General features: G+C 46.7%; 1 protein-coding gene across 5 annotated transcripts in view; it reads right to left on the reverse strand.

Moving 5' to 3' along the window:
- Nucleotides 1-26893, reverse strand: part of GRIA3 (glutamate ionotropic receptor AMPA type subunit 3) — a 1035516-nt gene that overhangs the window by 347420 nt on the left and 661203 nt on the right. The gene's annotated exons all lie outside the window — the stretch shown is intronic.

Raw genomic sequence — 26893 nt, forward strand, 5'->3', positions numbered from 1 at the left:
TGTGACACACAGTACTCTTAAAATGGATAACAAGCAGAGATGTTTTAAGGCTTAGACAAGTGGGCAATTGCTCAGGGTCTCCATCTTCCAAAGGGCCAGACTAGGAAAGTGATTTTTCTCTCTTTGTCACTTCTGTTTGTTTATCTCAAGTTAAGCAACCTCACATGTATAACTTATAGTTGGTTTGTATTGTGCTGTCTTGCATTAGCAGAAAATGAGTAATAAAATTCAAAGTTGTTCTCAACAGGGGAATCCCAAAATATGACTTGCCAGGGAGCACCAAAAATATTTAAGATTCCACAGACAACAAGTGACATATGTGAGTCCTTGGTGTGTTAGGATGTTCCGAAATATGCCCCTTGCCCCCATAAAGTATTTGTTTGGTCTGATGATAATGCATAGTGCTTTATTCACATGCGGTGTGTCAAGCTATTAGTGGTGGCTGGCAGCTTTAGGAGGGGGAGGTCAGGCGGGAAGCACACACACACTCATTCTTTCACACACACACACGCATGCAAGCACGCACATCCATTAACAACACTCATAATTCAAACATGCACGCATGCACCAAACATTCATTTTAAAAGATCACACACACATACACACACACATACACACACACACACACACTTACCTTCAGCCTCAGAGGTCCCAGGAGGGTGGGGACTGCTGCCTTCCCTCATTGTCTGACCTTTGGTCAGCCAATGTGGGAAGGCAGCAGTCCCAGCCTCGTCACAGAGTGGGATGGGGTCAGTGAGACTGCTGACCCCACCCCACTCTGTGACGAAGTGTCACTGATTGACACTCGCCCTCGGCGCTTCAGGGCATAAACCTAAAGTGCACAGGTCGGAGTCAATGGGTGATGCTTTCCTCGTCACCCAGGGGAGGGCCTCGAGGCACCTTTGCTGAGTCGAAGAGGTCACGCCCACAGGAGCTATGATCTCCTCAGCCCAGAAAAGTTCCGCTCAGGCAGCCAGGAGTCTGCGCAAATCCCGCATGTCTGCTCCTGGCTGCCTGACCTGAACATGAAGAGTGTCTGTCAGGCTGACCTTTGTTCAGCCTGACAGATACTCTTCATGAGGGGCAAAAGGTGGGGGGGCGTGGCCCCTCTGCCCTAAGGGACGAGCCGCGTCTGCAAGCTACTATATACCTACAAATTGTGTTGGTATTTATCCTCCCTCTTCCCTCTCTGTCTCGTAGGCAGACTGAATTATTCACATGCAGTGCAGTAAGCAGGAATAAATTCATATTTGTAATCGACTTGAGATTTCCATACACCGTACTCTCTCTGTTCCCGGGTGCTCCTGTCACGGCTGCATGCTTGTTTTCATTTTAATGTGAATAGTCTAAAAGGAGGTAACAGTCATTGTATGAAAATAACTGACTGATCCCTTTAACCTGCCTTTTTCTGAATGAGTAACATAGCTATAACCTGCCAGAACTTGCACAGTGCTTTACCTTCAGAAGGGAAATTAAAAGTGAGGCTGCGGTGTACCTCAACCGTTTACGCAGAAATCTTGCACATTGTGGGACACTAAGCCAGAGAAACATAATCACGGGAACATGGAGTGACAGACACTGAGTCCGAGACAAGCAAACATGGAAACCGACACTGGTGGATGGAGACCCAGGCAGTATGGCCATCATTATAAACAGCCCAGAAAATAGCTATGGTACCAATGTCAGGGGTACAGGTGCCTCTAGGGGCGGACACAGATCCGGCCCTTTACAAGTTGGAGCTGGTTCACTTAGAAATAAGGAATCACCAGGAGAATCGGCCATTCCAGGTCTGATTTCTCCAATAATTCCTCATTTTGCCCCAAGACCTTTACATGGCATGCCTAGGTGAGGATGATATTAACACTGGGACAGATAAGAGACATGAACACGGGGAAAACAGAGAAATATGGAGACTGCACTAGCCACCAGGATAGGGCAATGGAGACAGTATGAATTATGAACGAATAGTCTAACAGAGAAACCTAATATAACGTGCAATAACGTAACATTGCAAAGCATTAGATAAAATAACATGAAATGAGATGACACAGCAAAACATCAGATGCCAGACCATAACAATCAAATCTACGTTTCCCCCAACAGCATTGGAATCAACTTCAGCGCCCCTCTCTTTCTGCTTGAGTCAGTAAAACCCTCTGCTTCCCAGTACTGGCTCGCCATTTAACAAAAGAAGCTAAAAGCCACAGATACATCTTATGCAAAAGGACAGAGCATGAGGAATAAAAGAAAAGCAATCAAACCTCGGCCTTGTATGACAACACTGTAACACATGTTTGAACCACCAGAACACAAAGCCTACAAGGTTGTAATTATTTTAAGCACTAAATAAAACATGGAAGGCAGCCTTAATAGAGTCCAATGCAATTTATGCCAAAAGATCAATGTTTTCCACCTTATTTGACTTCCACTTGCACATGCATGAGTGCGCTCACATCGGCACGCAGAAAAACTGCAGAGAAGATGATTAAATTAAACACCAGGGCTTCAGTCTCCAGGCAATTTCAGTGCCAAATCGAAAAAAAGTGTGCATAATTTTGAAAGCACTGCATTTTTGTCTGATTGCTAAGAAACCTTGGCAGGCTTTGCAAATGGAGATTAGATTCGTGCCCTACCTTTTCTCAAAGCAGGGTCATACTTTATGATGTTATTGAAATAGCTAACAATTTTATGCTATGTGGTAGCAGAAGGCAACTTTTTTTTACCTTATACTTTTTAAATAATAAGAAATTATACAGGCAAACTCATATAATATAATAGAACGTTGAAAAAAAAATTATCAATAAAAAAATACAGTTGCATATAGCTGACCTGTTAAAATTGATAGCTGTGAGCCACAAACTAGTGCACTTTTAGGTCGAGCGTGCAAGCCATTTGACCTGTTGTAAGTATTGTGGGCTTTTAACCACGCCCATCACTTTCACTCTTTTGTGGGCTTGCCTTTCAAAAATCCTTTGTTATCATTGGTAAATGCTTTATGTTTGTCCTTCCTTGGGGCCATTTTGTTACCGCCTTGCAGACTGCCCCTGTTAAATGGATAATTGCATGACTGCCCATACGTTGGACTGCGAGCAAACTTCTTTTGCTTTTTGTTTCTCTCCTTCACGCTTGCTCATGGTGGCCATGGCACTTTGAATTGGCTTGCTTATGTCAACTATTTCACTTTTCATTTTCAATTTCAGTGGCAAGAAAAGTCCAGTTAGGAATTTACAACCCTAATAGCTCTAACTCAAGCAAATGTGAGACCCATTGCATTGCAAATTCTTGTTTAATAAAGCCATTTAAATAACGTTCTATATATGCACGTTGCCCTACTTGAATTTATTACTGGGTCAGGGGCACATCCTACGAATTAACATTACGAAATTATGTAAAGTCCACAAAACTAGATCTCTATGTGATCCAGAAAGGGAATTGGAAAGAATAAGCAGAAATACAATAGATCTCCACCAATCTGAAATTGTGCCAGGGTTGAGAACTTGGTTTAACAGAGGCCTTGGCTGCAGGAAGTTTTAAGCATGCAAGTTACCTGCTTCCTTCATAGCACCACTGCCTGGAAACTGAGCCTGAATGAGACACTTCCCTCTAAAAGGGACGGATGAGTTTTTGTTTTGCATTTCATGATATATTTGCATTTATTATTTATATTAGATAGTAGTGTGTAATTTTTTTTTTTTTTACCCGAGTGGTCTTGTGTAGATTCGAACTATAGGCCTACTTTTGGTTCATAGAGATTTCACATGTTTCTAATTCTATGGCCAGGTGCCGTTTTTCTATGTAAAACTACAATACTACAGAAATTATAGAAATCAGTGAGATTAAACCTCCATTGCACACTCCTCTCGTCCTTACAGTGGAACCATGACTACAGTTAAAGCACCATTTAAGGGACTATTGTAATGCAGACATGTATGAACCTTTTTCGTCCTTCACCAAAGTCCAATGTCCCATTATCCGACTCCTAAAGTGTATTTCACAAACTCAGATAAAAGAGATTCTTAAAAATCATGTTAGGTAGTACTGTGCCCTGCATATTCGTCCAATATAATTTTGAGACTCACTGTTGCTGCAATAGCATCAACCAAAACCCATCCACTAAATCATTGCCTGAAATTACGTCACAGGCTCCTCTCTAAGGCCCTAATTATGAGTCAGATGGTAGAATCACTTCATGGAATTTTGGGTCTGGGCAAACCAGACCCAATTTTAGCATGTGGTAAATCTGCCAAAAACATCTTTCCTTCCACCCACCCCACTCCCCACCTCATGAATAAGTCCCTGCCCACCTTTACCAACTAGTCAGAGATGGTGGTAAATGTATTTGTTAAACCTCACATAACAGAATTCTGTGTTTTTTGTCACTTGAAAAATCGTTTCCACATAGCTATTCTCCATTCCATGGGCTCTAACTTGTAACTGCATGGTACTGGGGCAGAATTCAGCTAACTCTCAAAACAGGCATTGACAAAGCCATAGGTCAGGCATTGGCTGCCAGCCTTGTGGCTTTGTCAATGATTTCTTTGTTTTATCATGTTTTTAATAAAATTTTACTGTTGGGTGACCCTAGCTATATAAATAGTATCTAAAAGTAAAAATATTTTTTGGTCATGAAAAGCTTACATTTTCCTTGTTGTCTCCCGCACTGAAGGGAGCTACTTTGGGCCAGTGGCTGTTTCATCACCAGGGCGGAGGAGCATCACCCCTCACGAGATGTGAGCAGCGAAGGAAGAAAATAAAATGGCAATGAAAAGATTTCATTGCCATTTTATTTTTTACCAATGTGTGCACTGAAGCAGCCAGGCCAAGAGACACGCAGGGCATGTCCTCTGCTGCCGACTGGTAGCATGGAGGACTGAAGCAGTGGCTGGCCAGAGACTTCAAAGGGTGCATGCCACTTTGGCCAGCTGTCTTGCGCCAGCCAAAGTGACATGCGCCCTTTGAAGGTCTCCACCCAGGTGTCTCAGACAACTGGGTTGAGACCAAGCACAGGCCTCCAAGCCCAGAAAGAGCACCTAGCCATCCTGCTCCATCCAATCCAGGTGCTTCTGGCATGCTGGTAAATAGCATGAGAACAGCGTCTACATTGGTTAGGGGAGTGCGTCTTCCACAGCACACTGCAGATTCAGAAGTAGAACACTGAGAAGGGCTTGCAGCCAACGGCTAGTACCATTTATTTTATTTATTTAAAATATTATTGATGATATTTGGGGGGTTAAAGGGAGGAGTTGTTTTATTTTGGCATTTTGAAGGGCGGTGGTATTTTATTTGGGGCTTTTGGATGGATACATGTTTTACTTTGGGGCTATGGAGAGTGTTTTTTTTTATTTTGTTTTTCAGGAGGTGGTGGGGCACTTCACTTGCCCCACCACTGTCAAAGGGTACCAGCCGACTCTGCTTTGGGTGTAGAAGTGCTCCTTGTGAAAGAGCAGACTGCTGGAAACAATAATTTAACTCACAGATCCTTTTTGTAAGCACGTGCCCCTTGTCATAAGTGGAATGTTTACATGGAATATTTATAGTTCCATTTAAAGTAAGAAGGAACTGGGTAGTTGTCTCCTGATACCCCCCTTGATAGATGTGTTCAATAAACATCTTTATTCAAAACTTTCAAGGTGGCCATTCACCTACTTGAGAAAACTGTGGAACAATGTTTGTTTGCATGGAGGAGACGATATCTGAGCACTCTCGCTTGCAGGGCTTTGAGTGCTTAAACACAGAATCGTGGACAAAATGTCAGCTAAAACCAGTGAGCCTGCACATCGGCACTAGAAGCTGCAGGGTTTACATAAGAACTGCCCGCTAGGAACAAAGAATCAAATCCTCAAGCAAGATGAAAGCAGTGAGCCTGTGCAGGTATATTAGCAGCCACTAAGAGAGCAGTGTTGACTGGAAACAAGACACTGCACTACCATCTTAAAGGGACAGAAAAGATTGCTAAAGGTTAGTAGAAGTGAAGAAGCTTTACCTCATAATATTGATTCATCCTTCATTGTGAACATACAGAGTCTGTGTGGACAGAATGAACTCAAATATGACCTGACAGAAACTGGGCAACCTTGTTGGATTGGGGTCTTTTTTGTAGTAAAAGCTACTTATGTTGATGACAATCATCTAGAGCTATGAATATTTTTTAGAATTTTAATTCTGACCACATCATACAAAGTTACATGCTTGTTTTAAATATAAACGTTTCAGTTTTTGTAGGCTGGGCCACACACAGGCGAGCTACTTATGAGTATCTCGAGAGCTCACAAACTACTCGTTGGAGACCCCTGGATTAGATCATTGCATTACAACAGTGCTAGCTTATGTGCCTTGTTACCATAGTATGGAAGGCACATACAAGTCACGGCTCGTGGGGATTCCTGGGGGCGGGGCTGCCCCCGGGAGGGGTGGAGGGGCGGGGCAGGGAGAATATTAAACAACTTCTAAAATAATAAAATTAAATAAATAAAAAAAACTCGCCTCCGCTCCTGCACCGTTCCTCTGCTGCATGCAGACACAGGCTCCCAGCCTGCCCTGAGGCCAATCCTGATGCTGCTAAGAGCAGCATCAGCATTGCCAGGGAGCACACAGCCAGGGTGCTACCAGGCAGATTCGGAGCCTGTGCAAGCTTTCTCTAGCCCAGCAACTGTGTTGCTGGGCAGCAGAGAGCCCTTTATGCATGTGTGTTTGGCCGGCACCATACGGCCGGACAAACATACATGCGCTCTGAGGGGAGTGCACAGGGAACTCCCCTTTGCTCATCATCCCCAATGCCCCACCCCTTTCACAAGGAAAGGATAATAAACACAGTTTATTATCCTTTCCTTGTGAAAGGATTTGCAGCAGTTGTTGCTGGCTGGGGGTGTGGGGGGGGGTAGGCGACGCTCCTCCACCCTTATGGAGGTGTCGCCCCGGTACAGACATCCATAAACTGCAGAAAAGAACGGCCTTTCCTATGTTAACATAGAGGTCCCATCAGTGCTGGCTATATTCAATCACACCCTGGGGAACTATCTATAAAATTGAGTCTTTGAAGCTTCCTAAGGCATGACCAAAGTAGGAGTGCATCTATGTACGCCTGTGTGACTAAAGAGAAACTTGGATCACTGAAACTCTGTGTTTGGGAAGATAGGGTAGATGGAAAAGAGGTTATAATCTATTTTTCTCTTCCCATTCAACACTTATCAAGGAGTACAACGATTTATTTGAATATGAAGGAGGTATGAAAGCACTAGATGACTATTACACTGCCAAGATAAATGAGTCACTAGAGGTCCATAGAATCCTTTGTGTAGCAAAATGACAGGGTTGTTTGTTAGGAAACAGTTCTGTGTGCATTATTGGTGACATGTAATAACAGTAAATTCCAAAATGAAGGGATAGGAGAGCAGCTAGCAGACATTTAATCACAGATAGAGGCCAGGATAAATTGTTATTTGCAAACAAACTTACTTTAAAGAACACCAAACTGCCTACAGAATAACATCTGTGTCTAATCAAAGGAAGGAGGACCGATTTCATGGCCTTGTCTTGACTATTAGATTTGAAACCGTTGGGACAGTTACAGACTGGGAGTCATTATTTCATTATTTCGTATCCACCATACCATTAGTGCCAATACAGCACATTTTAAATTTCATAATTGACCATGTTTACAGTGTGGATTGGCGTACGGTGGCAGGTTGGGAGTAGGTATACAGGTGGAAAGTTTGATGTATTTTTGTATATTTTAAAAAACACAGAAATTCAGAAAACTAATCCAATAAAAGATAGAAATTCATGGTTATGGTATGCAACAGACAACATACACTACAACTGATGCCGCACTATATTTTGCTCTTTGTAGACAGATTTTCCTTTTTCACATGGTGTCAGGAAAGAGGGGGTAGTGAGCATGGGCATCCATTGTGTGTTTCATGCATATTCAGCTTAAATAATTATTTTGCTGGTTATTGAATAGAAACATATGTGCAAATGCAATGTAATATGTAATGAAATGACTTTTGGGATGCATTCACTTCTGATGAAAAGGTTAAAAATAAACTCTAGATGCACATATGTGTGATGTGCTTGATGCAGAATAGTTATTAACTGATTATCTGACTGCAATATAGTTGTTGTACGCCCTTTAGTCAGTCACTCTTTTTTTGCAGTCTTTAGAAAGTTTAAAGAAAGAGAAGCATGATATGTACTACAGTCTGCTTACTGTACAGATTAATTGCATAGCTTAGACACATAACACAGAGATAAATAAGTGAGATCACTAGTGTGCCTAACCAGTGGTGCATCAAATTAACAATCACCAATGTACAGTTCTTGTCACAAACAACATTTTGAATAATAGAGCAACTAGCATCTTCTATGCAACTATATTCCAAATCTAAAAAGGATAAAGAAAACTAAACACAAAAAGAAGTAGTTATCAATAATCGCTTTATAAGATTATAGGACTGCAATGACATATCCATTCACAATAGCTAGTCATATCCACATTCTAGTCTACTTCTGGCAGAAGGCATTTCCTGGTATGGAAGATATATATCAAAATATTCCAGAAGCCTTTGATCCTCAGCCTTTACTCATGGTTTCATATGGGTAAGCCCTCAGCAGGGTTGGGCAGTGGAGTGGAAGCCACTTGAAGAATGTAAATACATTTGTTCCACTAGACACCTTAAGATCTTTATCCACCTTTTTAGGTCGAGCATAGCAGTGCACAAGTGCTGCTCTTCTTGACATGTTGTAATCTATTCTGTGGGCTTTAACACACCCATCACTTTCATTGGTTCCTGGGCCTGTCTTTCAAACGTCCCTTGATGTTGTTGGTAAATGCTTTACCGTTGTCCCGCCTTGAGGTTGGCTTGTTACCGCCATGGAGACTGACCCTGTTACATGATTAATGCACGATCAGCCATGTACCTTAGTGTTGCATACTATTTATCTCTTTTGCCTTGCCACTTTGCACTGCGTGGCTGTGTGTTGTTTTTTCCTCATTTTTGGGCATCTTGCTGTTTGTTTGCAATGTCTGCAGGGTCTTTTTTTAAATTTTTGCAGTTTTATGTAGCGCGCACTCGACACAAAGGTATTAGAGCGCTTTTTTTTTTTGCAGTTTTCTATAGCGCAAACTGTATACAAAGGTATTACTAAGCTTTACATGAGCATGGTTACATTACACAAGAACACGTTCATTTTTGGTATCAAGGGGAGATTAAGTGATTTGCCCAGAATCACAGATGTTGATGGGCACCAAGACTTGAACAGTAGTCCCCAGCTCCAAAGCTGTCAGTGTGTTCATAAGATTTTTTTTTTTTATCAACCATGTCCTGTTTCTGGCCTTGAATCATACCAAGACCTAAAGCAAAAATCAGCTCTGGCAAAAGTGATCATATCAGCCCAACCCTGCAGGTGGCTGTAACTAAAATGGGTCTGTTAGTGTATAGTTGGGTCATGGCAGCCCATCATGCTCTGAGAGTAGCACCATAGCCTGCAAAAAAATGCTACTGGCAGAATGGACATTGTGTTCCTGGCTTGGAATGGCATGACAGAAATGGGGTCTTTGGTTGGCAGTCAGCTTACCCTCTTTCCAAGCAAGGACCCTCACTCTAGTCAAGGTAAAGAAGAATCACCCTCAGTTAACCCCGCTCACCCCTTTGGTAGCTTGGCACGACCAGGCAGACTTAACTTCAGAAGCAATGCGTAAAGTATTTGTACCAACACACACAGTAATATAGTGAACCACTACAAAATGACACAACAGAGGTTTAGAAAAAAAGGTAATATTTATCTAAACAAAACAAGACCAAAACAAAAAAAATCAAACATACACAAGTCAAGATATACATTTTCAAAAGAATAAGAATCATAGGGCCAGATGTAGCAAAGGGTTTTACCCATTCTGTGTCTATGGGAAGATGTGTTCGTACATATGGCCCTTAATCCTTAGAAAACAGTGAGAATGCTGTTGTTACAAAAAGTACCTAGTTAGCTTAAAAAATAAAGCCGCACGGGCGAGCATGCATCAGAAAAGTCAGTGAGACGTTGATTCCTTACTCGCAAGTAAGGTCGTGTGTCGTTTCGTTCTCCGATCGGGGCGGCAATGCGTTGTTTTTCTCCCTCGCAGGAGAGAGATGCATTGCTTTCCGGACGGGACACTTCGGAACCACGCAGAGTCGTGCTGACTTTGAAACCCAGGGATGATGCATGAAAAAATCTGGTTGCACGGTATCAGAAAACTGTGCTGCGTAGGGTTTGCATCGTTATCAGCCTCTGTAAGCGGGTGTTGTGCGTCGTTTCTCCAGCCACGAGGTGTCGATCTCCCAGCTGCGATGCAGGTGGAGCGCCAATTTCAGCCACGAAGCCGGTGGCTCATCGTTTATCAGCCGCATTGCAGGAGGTGCGTTGTAAATTTCCCCACACTGCGTCCTGTGCATGGACTTTCAGTAATTGTCTGCGAGCTTCACCTCTCAAGGGCCCAGGGACCTGAAAGGGCACCACTTGGCAGGGCAGCAGAGAGACCAGGTGCTGGCAGGGGAAGTCTTTGATAGCCCTGAGACTTCAGCAACAGGAGGCAAGCTCAGTTCACGCCCTTGTAGATTCTTCGCAAGCAGGAATGCACAACAAATTCCAGGTTTTGTTCCTTTTCACAGGCAGAAGCAGCAAATGCAGGATAGCTCAAGAAAGCACAATCAGAGGCTGGGACAGCATTTCTCCTCAGCTCTTCAGCTATTCTCCTTTGCAGAGTTTCCCCTTGATTCCAGAAGTGATCTTGAATTAATCTAAAGTCTAGGGTTTTGGGTCCATTAATTATACCTCTTTCTGCCTTTGAAGTAGGCAAACTGCAAAGGAAAGTCTCTCTTGTTTGTAAGATCCTGCCTTGTCCAGACCAGGCCCCAGGCACACACCAGGGGGTTGGAGACTGCATTGTGTGAAGGCAGGCACAACCCTTTCAGGTGTGAGTGGCCACTCCTCCCCTCTCTCCCAGCACAGATGGCTCATCAGGATATGCAGGCTACACCCCATCTTCCTTTGTGTCACTGTCTAGAGGAGAGGTGCAAACAACCCAACTGTCAAACTGACTCAGGCAGGGAATCCACAAACAGGCAGAGTCACAGAATGGTTTAAGCAAGAAAAGGCCTACTTTCCTAAAGTGGCATTTTGAAACACACAATCTAAAAACAAACTTTACCAAAAGATGTATTTTTAGATTGTGAGGTCAAAGACCCTAAACTCCATATTTCTATTAGCTCCCAACGGGGATTCTGCACTTTAATAATATTTAAAGGCAGCCCCCGTGTTAACCTATGAGAAAGATAGGCCTTGCACAGTGAAAACTGAACTTGGCAGTATTTACTGTCAGGACATATAAAACTCATTAGTATGTATCCTACCTTAAACATACACTGCACCCTGCCCATGGGGCTACCTAGGGCCTACATTAGGGGTGCCTTACCTGTAAGAAAAGGGAAGGTTTAGGCCTGGCAAGTGGGTACACTTGCCAAGTCAAATTGGCAAGTGTACACACAGACACTGCAGTGGCAGGTCTGAGCCATGTTTACAGGGCTACTCAAGTGGGTGGCACAACCAGTGCGGCAGGTCTACTAGTAGCATTTGATTTACAGGCCCTGTGCACCTCTAGTGCACTGTACTAGGGACTTACTAGTAAATCAAAGATGCCAATCATGGAAAGCCATTTACATACACATTTTACATAAGAGCCCTTGCACTTTAGCACTGGATAGCAGTGGTAAAGTGCCATGAGTATCAAAAACAGCAAAAACAGAGTCCAGCACACATCAACATCCTGGGGAACAGAGGAAAAAAGTTAGGGGAGACCACGCAAAGGATGCCAAGTCTAACAATGGGTTTAACATTTCTCTTTCATGCTTAATAGAGAAGCTATTATTAAATCTAAATTGCCTTCCTGGCTGTTTATCAAGAAACATACTGCCAGCAGAAACCACGTTTTTGCAGGGGGGAGTCACCTTGCAATTAAGGCATTATCTTCCAAAGTTGACTTATTCAGCTGATCTGCAAGGGGGCTTTCATGACACCGATTAATGGAAAGTGTGACCGAGTAAGGTTTGGATGACCTATATTTGGTAACCAATGTTGGTGGTGGAAGAGCCCTGAAATCATTACATTTGTTAGTAGCCTTTTACACAAACAACCTTATCCAGTATATTAATAAGGTAGGACAGACCAACAAAGCACTGTCTTTAATGGGTTCTATAGCTGCTGATAGCACCAAAGCTGTTTCTTTGTCACCATATCTTGACAAACTGGTTGCTTACAGGATGAGTGTTCTAGAGCTTACGTTCATGCTTATTTTTCAATACGTATATTCAATTGGAAACATGTTTACACATGTGGAAATAAAAACACCATCTTACTAAATAGGAGTCGGCCTATATATTGTTATTTTGTGTGGCAGTGTGAACTCTGCAGGCTCTGGTCTAGCTGCTAAAAGTTGGCCTCGGTCCAAAACCTCCCCCATGGAAGACCATTGGTTTTAAAATTGATCAGGAACACTAAGATCCACTGTGTGGCAAGGCAGTTTTCTTTTTTAGGTTACAGCTAAAAAGACTGAGGAATTGTTTTCCCTGTCTTACTTGAAAGTTTTTTTTTTTTTTTTTGATAAACCATTTTTATTAGTTTTATGTGAAACATGAAACAGCTTGACAGGCCAATGAGTCATTGATATAAACAGCACAGATAACATGGTACAACATCGAGCATCACATGGTTCTCTACTGCACTTACAGGAACCACTGCCTCCACTGCCAGATCGCATCTGTCCCCTTACTGTACATCCAGACCTCTTGCCCCATTCCAGCTCCCCCACACCTTGGTATATTTGGCCAGACGTCCTCGTACCTCACTGACCAATGTTTCCTGTTGCGCGCACCAGTCCATTCCCTGACGATATCTTGTGACCGAGGGAGTGGTCTCGGCCTTCCAGTTCGCCGCAATGTCCCACTTAGCCACCAAACAGGCCACCCCCACAAATGCTCTCTGCGCTCTGCTGGACCCCACCCCATCAAGGACCCCTAAGAGAGCCAGCAAGGGAGCCGTGTCAATCTCCCCCGTATAACTCGTGAGGTTTCCCCCAGTACCGCCTTCCAATAACTGGCGACCCGAGGGCAGGTCCATACCGTATGAAAGAAGTCTGCCCTGGGGTTTGCACAACAAGGACAATCCGCTCTGGGCCGCAGGCCTGCTTTATGCATCTGGTCAGACGTGAGGTATGCTGTGTGAAGGAAGTATATCTGCACCACTCGGAGTCTGGAAGCTGTAGTTAGGGACCGTGGGGCCATCAACGCCTCCCTCCAATCTCCCTCACCAATCGGTCCCACCCATTGCTCCCACCATTCTCGGAGTTTGTCAGGCACCTGGGTGGTGTTACTAATCAGTGAGCAGTAAATGCGTGACACCCCCCCACACCTAGTGTGCCCATCATAACCTTAGCCTCCACGGGGCTGAATTCAAGGAGTTCTGTCCCAGTCTGAATGCGAGCCTGCAACGCATGTCTAAGTTGTAGGAACTTGTGGAATTGGGACTTATGTAGTTCAAAGTGCTCCTGAAGCTCTTGAAACGATCACATGCGGGAGCCAATCCAGACGTCTCCCAGCTAGGAAATACCTATGAGGTCCCATTTATTGAAGCCACACAGCGCAGAGACCTCTCCAAGCCACCGCCCCTGCCATAACGGAGTCTGCTGGGTAAGGGGACACCACCACCCCGTTTTCCGCTGTGCGGCTCTCCACCCCACCAACACCACCCCAGTCACCTCCGGAATACTTTGCGGCAGGGGTGCCTGTACAACCTCCCAAGCAATCCAAAGAAGCCCATCGTCAAAAGCTCCAGCTGATATGCCAGGTCTAACCACCCCCCCAACCAATCATGGATAACCAATAGGTGCATGGCCAAGTGGTAGAAGTAGAGGCTAGACATTCCTAGCCCCGCCTCATAAACGTCTCATTGACAAGTACGGAACGCCAATTGGGGGCGCGAACCATGCCACAAGAAGCGCTGAGCCCCCGCCTCCATCTCGTTAAACCACTTTCAGGGATATGATGCGGAAAATTTTGAAGCATGTAAAGTAGCCGGGGAAGCACCATCATTTTATACAGCACAATTATGCCCAAAATGTTAAGGGGGAGCGATCGCCAGCACTGGAGGTCCTCCCTGATTCTGTGAGTCAACGGTGTCACATTGACGGACCACACCAAGGCTGGTAAGAATGACACTTGTATCCCAAGGTACCAAAAGCTGTTGCAACAGAAGGGGATATCCTGCTGCCAGTCATAGCTATCTCTACCCGGGCTCAGCTGGACCAGAAGGGACTTACTAGGATTCACCAGTAGGCCCGACGCTTCAGCAAAGAGCCCTACGAGTTGCAGCACCCGTGGCCCGCTTCTAGCAGGTTTGGCCAGAAACACCAATACATCATCCGCGTACAGCGCAATGCGATCTTCGCGTCTGGTGGGCCAGACCCACCCATCAATCAAGGGATCCTCCCTTATCAGCTTAGCCAATAGCTCCATCCCTAGGGCGAATAACAGCGGGGAAAGAGTGCAGCCCTGACGAGTTCCCCTCCGGATATGGAACACCTCTGACACCACGCCATTCACCTGCACCCGTGCCGTAGGAGAAGAGGAGTCCCACCAGGGCCCGAAACTGTGGGCCGAACCCTTCCCTCTCCAGCACCCCCCAGAGATAAGACCAATCCACTGTGTCAAAGGCTTTTTCAAAATCCACGAGAAGGAGTGTCAGCCAGGGGGTCAGGAGGGCGCGATTGGCGAGTGCCACGTGCAGCCGTCTGATACAATGCCTAGGGCCCCTATTTGGCATAAAACCACATTGGTCCGGATGCACCAGTGAGGGCGTAGCCTAGCCACGAGAACTGTAGAGAAAATCTTAACCTCAGTGTTGAGTAGTGAGATCGCCCGATACTCCGAACAATTCTGCGACGGCGTATTCGACTTGGGGAGTACTACAATCGTTGCTTGATCAATCTCTAGTGGAAACCCCCCAGTCTTTTCTGCCACCTCAAACAGGGCTACTAGATGCGGGGCAAAGTATGTCTCGAAATTTATGATAGCGCTCAGCTGGAAACTCATCGGGCCCAGAGTTTTACCCGCCACTAACTCGGCTATGGCAGCCCCAATCTCCTCTAAACTCACTGGCTCATCTAGATCCCGTCTGTCGGCCATCGAAATCTTAGGGAAGGACACTTCATGTACTGACGGAGCGTTTCTCTCCGCCAACGGTCTGGGGCTCTCCTCATACAATCTCTCATAATAGTCGGCGAAGCTCTGCGCTATCTCATAAGGCAACCCGGATTACCGCCCCGACTCTGATGACCTCCCAGACAATCCTTACGGCCAGCGGACCAGCTGCCAACCACTGCAGGAGCTTGCCTGGGCCTCCAACACTGACAGCGCCTGACTACGCACCCGTTCCTTAACACGAAGAAGTTGCTTAGTGTGTCCTCGAAGGGTAGCCTAACAGGCAGCCCAAAGAATACCCGGGGATGACACTGAACCGAGGTTGGTAGAGAAGTACTCTGATAGACGTTCGCCTATAGCCTGCACATAAGTCGTTGTCCTTGAAAAACCACGCATTGAGCCTCCACATCGGGCTTTGTCCTGCCTCAATATCATCTAGTCGTAGCAAGACCGGTGCATGATCGAATACCCTGTGTGGGATCATTTCCACCCCCGCAACCCGCGATGCACCGAGGGCCGGAACAAGAAAGAGGTCTATCCTGGCGTGTGTGTGGTGTGCTGCCGACGTGTGGATGTAGCACCGCAACAGGGGATGCCAAGTCCTCCAGACATCGCAGAGACCCAGTCCCTCCACCCAGCCGCGCAGCCCCGAGGCTCTGACAGACCGAACCGAGGACGTGGGAACCATGACATCCAGCTCCGGGTTTAGCACGAATTGAAGTCTCTGCCCAGAATAGTCAGCCCCGGGGGGAGCCCTGCCACCACTTCCAGAAGGGTCACAAGAAAGCTCTGCATTGCCCCGGGGGGGGCATAGACACTAAGCATGTTGATGGGGCCCCCCCACCAACCCAGAGACCACCACATAACAGCCCTGAGGGTCCAGGCAAGAGGTAGCCAACACCATAGCCAACGAACGGTGCAATAGAACGGCCGTCCCCCGTGAACCTCTAGTAAAGCCTGCATGGTAAACCCTATTGTATCCTCCTCTCAGCAGCACCGGGCATCGGGTGCCAAGCAGGTGAGTCTCCTGCAATAGGACCACAGATGGTGCAAAACGACAGAGGGTGCTAAACATCGCTGAGCGCTTAATTTTATCTAGGAGACCGTTGACATTCCAGGATAATACTCTTGTGGCCGTTCCTGACATGGACAAAAGAACAAGAACAGTGCGTTACCTGTGCCCACCCAACCTCTCCATCGTGACCTGTCAAGCCTACCCTGAAACAAAGAAGAACCTTGCATCAACCTAAGCACAAAACTGCTAAACAACCCACGAACTCCGCCCGTCTGCCCCCCTCCCCATACTTCCACCCCAGAAGCATCTGTCGCCCCAAACAATGGGATCAGACTGTCTACAGTGAATGTGGAATGGTGAACCCCTCCATTTGAGTCAGAGTTCTGCAATGTGGCCTGCTATATCCCTCGCCGCACCTCTGCGAGGGGAACACCTGCCCGTACCTCCCCAAATACCCAAAGTTCCCGGAGTCAAAGTCAAGAAAGCAGGGGAGATTGGCTCAAGCGCTCCCCTTCCACAGCTCGATTGGGCCTCTTCTCCTCAGGACCATCCGACACCGCCTCTCCGCCATCAGGGGCCAGACCCTGCCGCACATTCTCTGCTGAGGTTCGATGGAGGCCGCTCCTCCTCCTCTGGTGGGACCGAGTGCGCCTGCGGCTCCCCCTCGCTCCCGGAGGACCCGCTCTGTCCATCCCCGTCAACTCACCACTCAGTTTGTGATGTTCCCCTCGAGTCACCCGGTGCTCCTCCGTGAGCCATTCCCATGCCGCCTCCGTCGAGTCAAAGAAGAAGGATTTTCTATCCATTATGACTTTCAGTCTCGCAGGGAAGAGGAGCATATACGTCAGCTGCATAGCTCCTAGTTTCTGCTTGACTCCTTCATACGAGCGGCGGCGGGCCTGCACCTCACAGGTATAGTCCAGGAATACAAGGATCCTATGGTTGTCCCAGCGGAGGTCTGCCTGGGCTCTAGCCTCTCGAAGGACAACATCCTGGTCTTTAAAGTTCAAGAAACGTGCTATCATTGGCCTCCGGGGACCACCTGGTGGCGGCTGTGGTGTCAAAGCCCTATGGGCACATTCTATGGCAAACCACGGGAAGAGCCGTTTATCCGGGACCCATGAACGAATCCAACGCTGCAAGAAGTCAATCGAGGAACTTGCTTCCACATCTTCCGGGAAACCCACAAACCGTAGTTTATTACGTCTGGAGCGATTTTCTGCATCTTCCGCTTTACGGTGTAGCTCATCAGTATGAGTCTGCAGTTGGGCGACCCTGATCTAAAGGTCCGCAATCTCATCCTCAGTCTGTGACACCCGGTCCTCAACCTCCTTGATGCGACTCACCGCCTTTCGCAGGTCCTGTCGGAGGAGACCCACATCCTCTTTCACTTCACCGACCATGGTTTTCACCACTAGCTATGAGGCCTGGATTGCCTGCAGGATCACATTAACACTCTCGGCCTCTGTTTGAACCTCCAGGACTCCCACTGCCCTAGAGGAGCCCTGTGTAGTAAACTGGTCTATGCGCAGCTGCGACGCCAGAGGCTGCTTGCCTACCTTGTCTCTCTCCATCTCAGTCGGGGGTTCGGAGCAGCACCACACGGCTAGCCACTCCTCATCAATGTGGGCCCAAGTGAGCTCCAATTCAGGTCCCCAGCAGCACCCTCCAATCTCCTAGGATATCACAAAGCAGGCAGGCAAAGTACAGTACCCCACTCCTGTGGGCGTCGACACAGCCCCACGCACCGGCTCTGCCGCCGTCCTCCAGGGCCCAGCGAACTCCCTCGCTTCTTCAGCTTGATCGCCGTCCTCCACTCCAGAGACCGACCCCAAAGCCGTCCGCCTCACACCACTCCCCTCCAGGATCTCTGCCTCCACGCCTGGAGTTATCTCAGGGTCGCCTCTGACTGTACGCGACCCCCAATCACACTTTCTTGGGGGGGCCGGAGAGAAAGGCCCCGGATCACCTCCAAACATCCTTGAGGGCCCCCTACCAGGCACCCCATCATGCTGGACTCTCACCGCCAGCCCCCCATGATCAATCTTCGCCCCTCAGGGCCCTTCCTGGTCCTGTGTCCTTTCGTCTCCTCCCAGGAGGTTCACGATCGCCTCGGGTGTTCGTCAGGCACGCCTGGGGCCCTCACCGTCGTGGGCCCACCTCCAGATCCACCACCACTGCTGCACACGCCACTCAGGCTCCTGCCACAGCACAAACCACTTCTTGGCCCCAGGCTGCTCCTCCTCGCGCCGAGACCTTCACCCCCAAATCCACCACATAAGGCCCGGCGGGTCAGGGGCCCCACATCTCGTCCTCCGGTGTCGCCAACTTCAGTAGGGGGGCACCAACAGGATCCAGAGCCAGGTACGGGAGCGACCAATTTCCGCTCTACTCCGCGCCCCCCCGGCCACTCGGATCTCACACCGCGGCTCGGAGGGTCCCAGCTGCCGAGTCTATCGCCCGCCCCGTGCGGCTCACCTGCTCTCTCCTGGAGGGGCTACCTCGATTCCAGGCGCCCCTCCTAGGGTCTCAGCTCTCTCCTCAGCCCGAAGTCTCTCTGCGGCCCGCTCCGCCCACGTGGCCGCTCCAGGCCACGAGATCGGCTCCAGGCTGCAGGGCATTTCCTCCGCCGCGCCGCCGCCTTTCGGCCCAGATTCAGGCCCCCTGCTTCTCCTTCGCCTCGTCGTCTGCCGGCGGCCCATTGGCAGGCAGGGGGCACCAGGACAGCAGGCCTCACCCCGCCGGATGACGGAGGGGTCCGGAGCACTCCTAGAGTGCGACCGCCATCTTGACGCCGGTGACCACGCCCTCCTTGAAATTTAAATGTGCTGCCATCTGAGTTTACACTGCCTCTCAATTGGACTTTGGTACTACATTGTATTTGATTCAAGGCAAATATTTCTAAATGGGTGAAAATTCACAGTTTAATGTGGAAATGTAGATAAATGGAGGCAAAGTGGAAAAGTTGGGCAATTCTTTAGATCAATGGTTCTTCTGCATGCCCTGTTGAATCACGTATGCAAGATAGGGACCCCCACAAGCCAGTGGCACAACAAAACTTGAGAGGGACCCTTGCAAAGAACATGGAAGGGCCACTCCACACTCACTCAGGAACCCTCCTTGGTGCTTCCCCACACCCCTCAAGCTAGACCACTACTTGTACATGAACAATACACAAAAATACACAACCAAGTACACACTACATGAACCCAGCACATCTACTTTCCTCTGCAAAGGCATGTTTAAATATGAGAGTGACTAAACGTCAGTACACAACCCAGGTCATATTCACAAATCAATAAATAATCATGTGAAATTCGAGATCTCAGCAGAAGTGATGGGACAGAAGTAGAAACTGCATTGGCATTGGTCTTGACAGGCACAGAGCAGATACAGCAGCAATTAAGTTTAATATGTACATCATGAAGACTGCAGGTTTTCTGAGCAAAAATGTGAGAAAGACAGTGATTGCATAAAAGTTAGATGACCAGGGGCTGATTATAGCAGGATATATGCTGCCTACTAGAAAGCAGTATTCTGCTGGGGGTGTATTCCAGCCCTGCTAAAAAGTGCATGCTCCCTTTCCAATACAAGGAGAGTAGGTGATTAGAGTCTGTAAGTGCCCGCCCATGTAAAGGAGTTAATTGGAAAATGAGGACCACAGAAGAACCTTTAAGTCACTCATACTGTGCATGACTGGTTAGAACACTCTCCAAGTGTGAAGATGCACTGTGTTCACACCTGCCCTCTTCTGAACTACCTATCAGCGTTTGACTAAATATGTGTTTAAACATGTTTAGGATTATTATTTTTCACATACCTTTATTAATTTTATTATCAAATACATTGGGGAGACAATACAGTAAATGTCAACACATTTTTTAACGTCCCTTGATTAAACTATTATTATCAAAGGAGGAACCACATTAATACAGCTATTTAATTCAAAATGCTTATGTATAATGATTGTAAGTTAAATGAGTCTGCAGGCCCTCTGGTTAGGTGCCACAGACCACCCAGTGTTTGCGGAAAGGTCAAGAACTGCTGCCTTAGATTGAGATAATTGTAGGAAAGAACAGCTAAAGCTAAGGAAAGCAATGCTAGATGAAAATAAGACTTATTATTATTATTCGAGGGCATACAGGCAGCACAGCGACAGTTATCAGAAAATTATCGTTTAGAAAAATCGTTCTGTTCAAATTACTCATAACAGAATTAAATAGCACGCCCACAAATAAATTAGCTATAGTCGGTTTGTAGATTGAATAATGCTCTATGCCGACGAAGGGCTCTTTAAATTGGCCAATAGGGTAGTATATGTTTAAAAATTCTGACATCAGTAGACACATTGTGCTCCAATATATAATACTTGTAGGCACTTGTGGACTTTAAGAATGTTCTTGTGCATTAAATGCACACATGCGCACTATATAGAAATGTCTTATACAGCTGAAATGGCTACTGTAAAACCCTGAGCTGTTCTGGAATATTATGGTATTACATTTTCAAACCACTGTGCTCTGTGTAAAATATATATGTTGTACAAAAAATGGTATATGCCTTCCCAGAAAAAAAAGCAACCTCTTATTTCTGTTTTTGTATATATATATATATGTCCTTGTTTTGCTAAATGTTTCTACAAAGTTAGCCTGCAAGGAGGGCGCCGTACCAATACCGCTTTTTAATGATGATCGTAAAGAATAAACCAGAGCGCCTAGACGAGGAATCCCTCTCATCTGGCATAATGCTGATGAGCGGCGAGCGCTCAGCTGTCGGCCATCTATACGCGTGCCTGCAGGGAGGTGCCGCGCCGCGCGCTGTGATCGCCACCAGTCAAGGCCTGGAAATGACCATTTGCAATGCCTCGCAAGGCAGAAATGAGAAACATATTTCCTTCAAAGGTCAATGTGCTTTGGGACCCAGTAGTCTCCGTGCATGCACAGGGCGGGAAATAGTGAGTGTATTTTTCTTTATTTTCTAGGAAACAAAAAGGTGGCTGCTGGGGTTGATGTTTATTAAAATTATTCATCATGTGCCAAAGGCATACTTATGTCTTGCAGTGCATTACAAATATGTGCATCGGTCACGTGATGTCAAAACATGGAAAAAGAATGAAGGCTGTTGTTTTGAAATGGCCCAAAGTAACATTCAAAGCCATAAAAACAAAACACCATGTCAAAAATAAAATCATAGAATTAACTTATTTTCATGTGGTGCCTCACATTACACTGCTTTAGATTCTAGGAGCAATAAATGGCAGGTGTTACTTACATAGTTAAAGAGTACTCAATTCAGCGATGTCAGGAGAATGAAAGAGTGACTTGACAGGATGGAAACTGCATTCCATAGTAATGTCAATGATGAGTGAATTACTCACTGACCCACCGTGACAGCTAAAATAATAGATGGTTTTAACACCACATGGAACAAAAATAAACGCATTTCATTAGAAAAATGTCACGCAAATTCATGGGACCGTATCTCGCAAAGTTAAAAGCATCAAACATAAGCAACGTGACGTGAGCAAGTCAGACACAGTCAACCAAAAAATGAATTGTTGTCTTTGAAAAAAAACCAAAAAACTGCAGGCATTCAGCAAACAAACCAAGAGCTGCCGGCTAAATACTTCGACAAAACATAGAGGAGACCAACCGAAAAACGTACACTCAATGAAGACATCAAAAATGTGACTCAAACGTCCTAACTCATTAAGGCCCATATTTATACTATGTTTGCGCAGGATTTGCTTCATTTTTTTTAACGCAAATCCGCCGCAAACTTAACTCCATATTTATATTTTGGCGCTAGACATGTCTAGCCTCAAAATATTGGAGTTAACAAATTTTTTTGCCTGCGGGAACCTACCTTGCGTAAATGAGATGCAAGGTAGGCATTGCCACTCAAAAAATGCCTCTAAGGCCCTAGCGCCTTATTTTTCCTCCTGTGCAAAAATCACACAAGGGAGGAGGAGTGTCTTAAATAACGGCACTAAGCCCGCTTAGCGTCATTATTTAACACCGGGGTCTTGGCAGGCGTAAGGGGACCTGTAGACAGATTTCTATGGTCGTAGACCATGGAAATTGCCCACAGGTACCCTTTCCTGTACCCAGGGACACCCCCACCCACCCCTACCCACACCAGGAGGTCACCCACAGCTCTGACTTCGGGCCCCCAGGACTTGGGGCCCCCTGCATGGCGCTGGCCACAATGGCCATGCCCAGGGGACATCCATCCCCTGGGCATTGCCACTGGGGCTGTGGGCATGGCTCCTGTCTTTACAAATACAGGAGCCATGTGCATGGGGCTTGTGCGCCAGAAAATTGCAATTTTTTTGCCTCTAAAGAGTGTAGAGCCATAATTTGGCGCACAAGCCCCGTTTCCCCCTAAGCCTCCCAGGCCCTGTTTGCGTCCTTTCAAAGGACGCAAACAAGGGCCTTACTGCGGGCTAACACCATTCCTTAAATATGGTACCCAGCCGGCGTCTAGCTATACTTTCTGCCGCAAACCTGCGCTAGCGCAGGTTTGCGGCAAAAAAGTATAAATCTGGCCCTACATCTCATAATGACCCATCCGTACACATATCTGCAAAATCTAAAACACCCAAACTTTATATTTTACACACCCACCCACCAGAAAACAAACACCCGCAATGCGATGCCTCACAATATACAACATCATGCTTAGAAATGCTAACACAGAAAGTCAAAAGATGGAACTTTATTACAATAAGAGTTTGTATCCGAGGGCACTCCTCTTAACTACTAAAACACATCAGATATATCAGCCTCACCTCCACTGCCCTCAAAGGCCAGACAAAGTTGCATACCCTAAACTATGCCTATATAGACAAATTGTCAAAACACTTTAAGGTTATAGCACTGCAGCTCTTCCTGAATCACATACTCATGCAATACCGCAGGAAGAGAACACAAAGGAAAAGGAGGTCCACTTAACATAATAAGCATCAGATTTAACTACCTACTCCACATCATCATGGCCCACCTTCCACCCAATAAAGGCTCCCAATAAAAGCTTACACAAATAACATCACATGATCAGGATTGAGTAGCCATGTTCCACCTTGCTCTTTATTTTTCCATTCTGTCAGACCCAGAATCTTTTCCTGTGCAGGAGACGCATGTCCTGAATTCCCTGGCAGATTTTCTACCTGGGCTTGGATAAGAATCCTCAACATTTTAGTGATGATTTACTAAATCTGTTGGGAAACAGAGTTACACTGAAACGTTACTCCTTTCATCATGGGTGACTACCATCTCCATGACCAGACCAGGTCATGGCTAATTGCTCATCAAAGCTGTTCTGCAGGCTTGGGTACAGGTCATTTTGTCTATACCCTAATGGAGTGACTGCTTACTGGCTTTCCCTATGCAATTTTATTATGGTTGGGTGATCCAAGTTCACTGGACTGTAAGTAGTGCTTTAACACATATGCGGGGGTGTACCCCAGTTTGGGTTCCTCCACATGTATATAATCGTTACACTTAGTAAGTGTTCCATAAGGATAGTAGTTGCCGCAGATTCCTTCTGCTGAATTCATGTCACTCTGCACTGCTCCCCGTTCCTACAGGGGCTGCTCCTCCGTTAATGTGGAAGAACATCACCCCCCGCCAGCAGAAGCAAAACTTGAAAAAATGATTTATAATAAACCAGGTTTATAATCATTTTTTGTTCTTGGCTGAGCCTTGGAGGCGGGGTCATTGTTTGACCTGGCCTTTGCAGGGTAATCCCCAATTTTTTTCCCTCCTTCTATTTTTTCTGACCTGTTTTTGTTGGCTTTAGGACTCTGGTCACTTTACCACTGCTAACCAGTGATAAAGTGCACATGCTCTCTGTGTAAATTGTGATTCTGATTGGTTTTCCATGATTCGCATATTTGATTTACCAGTAAGTCCCAGTAAAGTGCACTATGTGTGCCCAGGGCCTGCAAATCATATGTTACTAATGGCCCTACAGCACTGATTGTGCCACCCACATGAGTAGCCCTGTAAACATGTTTCAGAACTGCCACTGCAGTGTCTGTGTGTGCAGTTTAAAACTGCATGTCAACCTGGCAAGTGCACCCACTTGCCAGGCCCAACCCTTTCCTTTTTGTACATGTAAGGCACCCCTAAGTTAGGCTCTAGGCAGCCCCATGGGCAGGGTGCAGTGTATTTAAAAGGTAGAACATGTACTGGTGTGTTTTACATGTTGTGACAGAAAAAATAGTGCCAAATTTATTTTTCACTATTGCATTCCCCCATAGGTTAAGACAGGAACTGACTTTAAATATCTTTAAAGTGCAGTTTCCCATTGGGAGCAGATAGAGGTCTAGAGTTTGGGGTCGCTGAACTCACAATTTAAAAATACTTCTTTTGGTAGAGTTGGTTTTTAGATTGTCTGTCTGAAAATGCCACTTTTAGAAAGTGGGAATTTTCTTGCTTAACCATTCTGTGCCTCTGCCTGCCGGTGGAATCCACATCTGGGTCAGACTGACAGTTGGGTTGTTTGTGAATTCCCTCTAGACAGTGACACAAAGGGAGCTGATATGTGTCCTGCATATCCTGATGAGTCTTCCTGGGCTAGAGTGGGGAGGGAGGAGCTGACACCTGCACCTGAAGGGTTATGTCTTTCCTCACACAATGCATTCTACAACCCCCTGGAGACCAGACCTGTGCAAGGCAGGATCTTGTGAACCACAGAGACTTTCCTTTGAAGTTTGCCTACTTTAAAGGCAGAAATGAGTATAAGTAGTGAACCCAAAACCCCAGACTTTTAGAATAGTTCTAGATCAAGAGGAATCTCTGCCAAGGAGAAGAGCTGAAGAGCTGGAGGAGGAATACTGCCCCTTTGCTGTGTGTGCTTTGCCGGGCTGGCGTGCAGTTGCTCCTTCTGCCTTAAAGAGGACAAAGACTGGACTTTGTTGCTTATCCTGCTCGTGAAATTTCTCCAAGGGCTTGAAGTAGAGCTTGCCTCCTGTTGAAAGTCTCAGGGTATTAAAGACTTCAGGTTCATTTGCCTACAGCACTGGGAACTGTGTGTTTTGTGCTACAACAGAAGGAAAACCACCATGATGCCGTCAACGATGCCGCTGCCTACACGGTGACCTGACCACGCACAAGGAGCCATGTCTGGCTTCGCACCGCAACCCTGGTCTCACTGAGGCCGCCACCAGATGCTGTCACTGAGCCGCTGCTTGCACTGTGACCTGTGGGCTCCTCACTCCGCCTTGCCTTGTTCACACGCATCCTTGGTATCCCAGACGCCGCTGTTCTACGCTGATGCTGACGACAACACCTGCACCGTGGCCTGAAGACACCGCTCGTGACATACACAATGCACCGTCCCATTTCGTATCACAGCCCTGTTCCACCGATGCCAGCACCATCGACTCTAGCATCGTCAACAGAAGCCCCTGTCTGCACCATGACCCGTTTGCACCGTACGGAACCCTCCCCACGTCGTACGTCTGCCTTGGGCCTACCAAAGATAGCGCTTCATCAACGATGACACTGCTGCCTGCACCTCGACCTGGAAACACCGCACATCGCAATGCCCCGCTTCACACCGTAGCCCTGGTCTCACCGATAATGCAGGACGTCATCACCGAGCCCCTGCCTGCACCGTGATCTGTGGGCACTGCACGTCACATTGTCCTACTTCGCACCGCAGCCACGACAAAATCAATCGCAGCTCTCCTGAATTCGTCATCAGCTCTTCGGTCTGCAACGTGTGTGACTTCAAGGGCTTGACAACCCCTGAAACGACCTCTGGAACCACCGACCGCCAATGCCTGCCGACGCCAGCGACGCCACACTCTGGATCTCATCGCGAGGATCACGACGATTTACATTTCCAAGGTACTGTTTGTGGGTCTTCCCATCACCGTAGGTAGCCCGCGACCCTGCGGTCGGCCTGAACTGTTGGATTTGTTGTTCACAACACCGTGATAGCACCAGACAAAGGTATCGACTTCAAGGAACTGTCTTTTTATGTTCATTCTTGCAAAATTCATATCTTTATTACTGTATGTTGGATTTCTCTTGTTTTGGTCTTGTTTTACACTGATAAATATTGGCTATTTTTCTAAAACTGATGTGGTGTCCTTTTGTAGTATTTTCACGGTATTATTGCGTGTTATGTGCAAATGCTTTACACATTGCTTCTGTGATAAGCCTGACTGCTTGTGCCAAGCTACCAAGGAGATGAGCAGGGGTTATCTGAACTGGGTATCCCCCTTACCCTGACTAGAGTGAGGGTCCCTATTTGGACAGGGTGTAAACTGACTGTAGGAAAGTACCCTATTTCTAGCATGGTTACCCCCACATTTTGCCTGTTGTCAGTATGTTTTGACTGTGTGCATTGGGATCCTGCTAACCAGGACCCCAGTGACTGTGCTCTCTCCCTTTAAATTTGTTTGCTTGGACCACACTCACCTCACATTTGGCATCCTGGTGCCCCCTTATAAGTCCCTAGTATATGGTACCCAGTTACCCAGATCATTGGGGCACCAGGGGTTCCCCATGGGCTGTAGCATATATTATGCCACCCATGGGAGCCCTTGTAAAATGTGTCTGCAGGCCTGCCATTGCAGCCTGCCTGAAAAGGTGCATGCACCCTCTCATTTCAGGTCAAAGCACCAGGTCAATGTAAG

The sequence above is a fragment of the Pleurodeles waltl genome, chromosome 2_1, assembly GCF_031143425.1.
Source record: "Pleurodeles waltl isolate 20211129_DDA chromosome 2_1, aPleWal1.hap1.20221129, whole genome shotgun sequence".
Taxonomy (NCBI): domain Eukaryota; kingdom Metazoa; phylum Chordata; class Amphibia; order Caudata; family Salamandridae; genus Pleurodeles; species Pleurodeles waltl.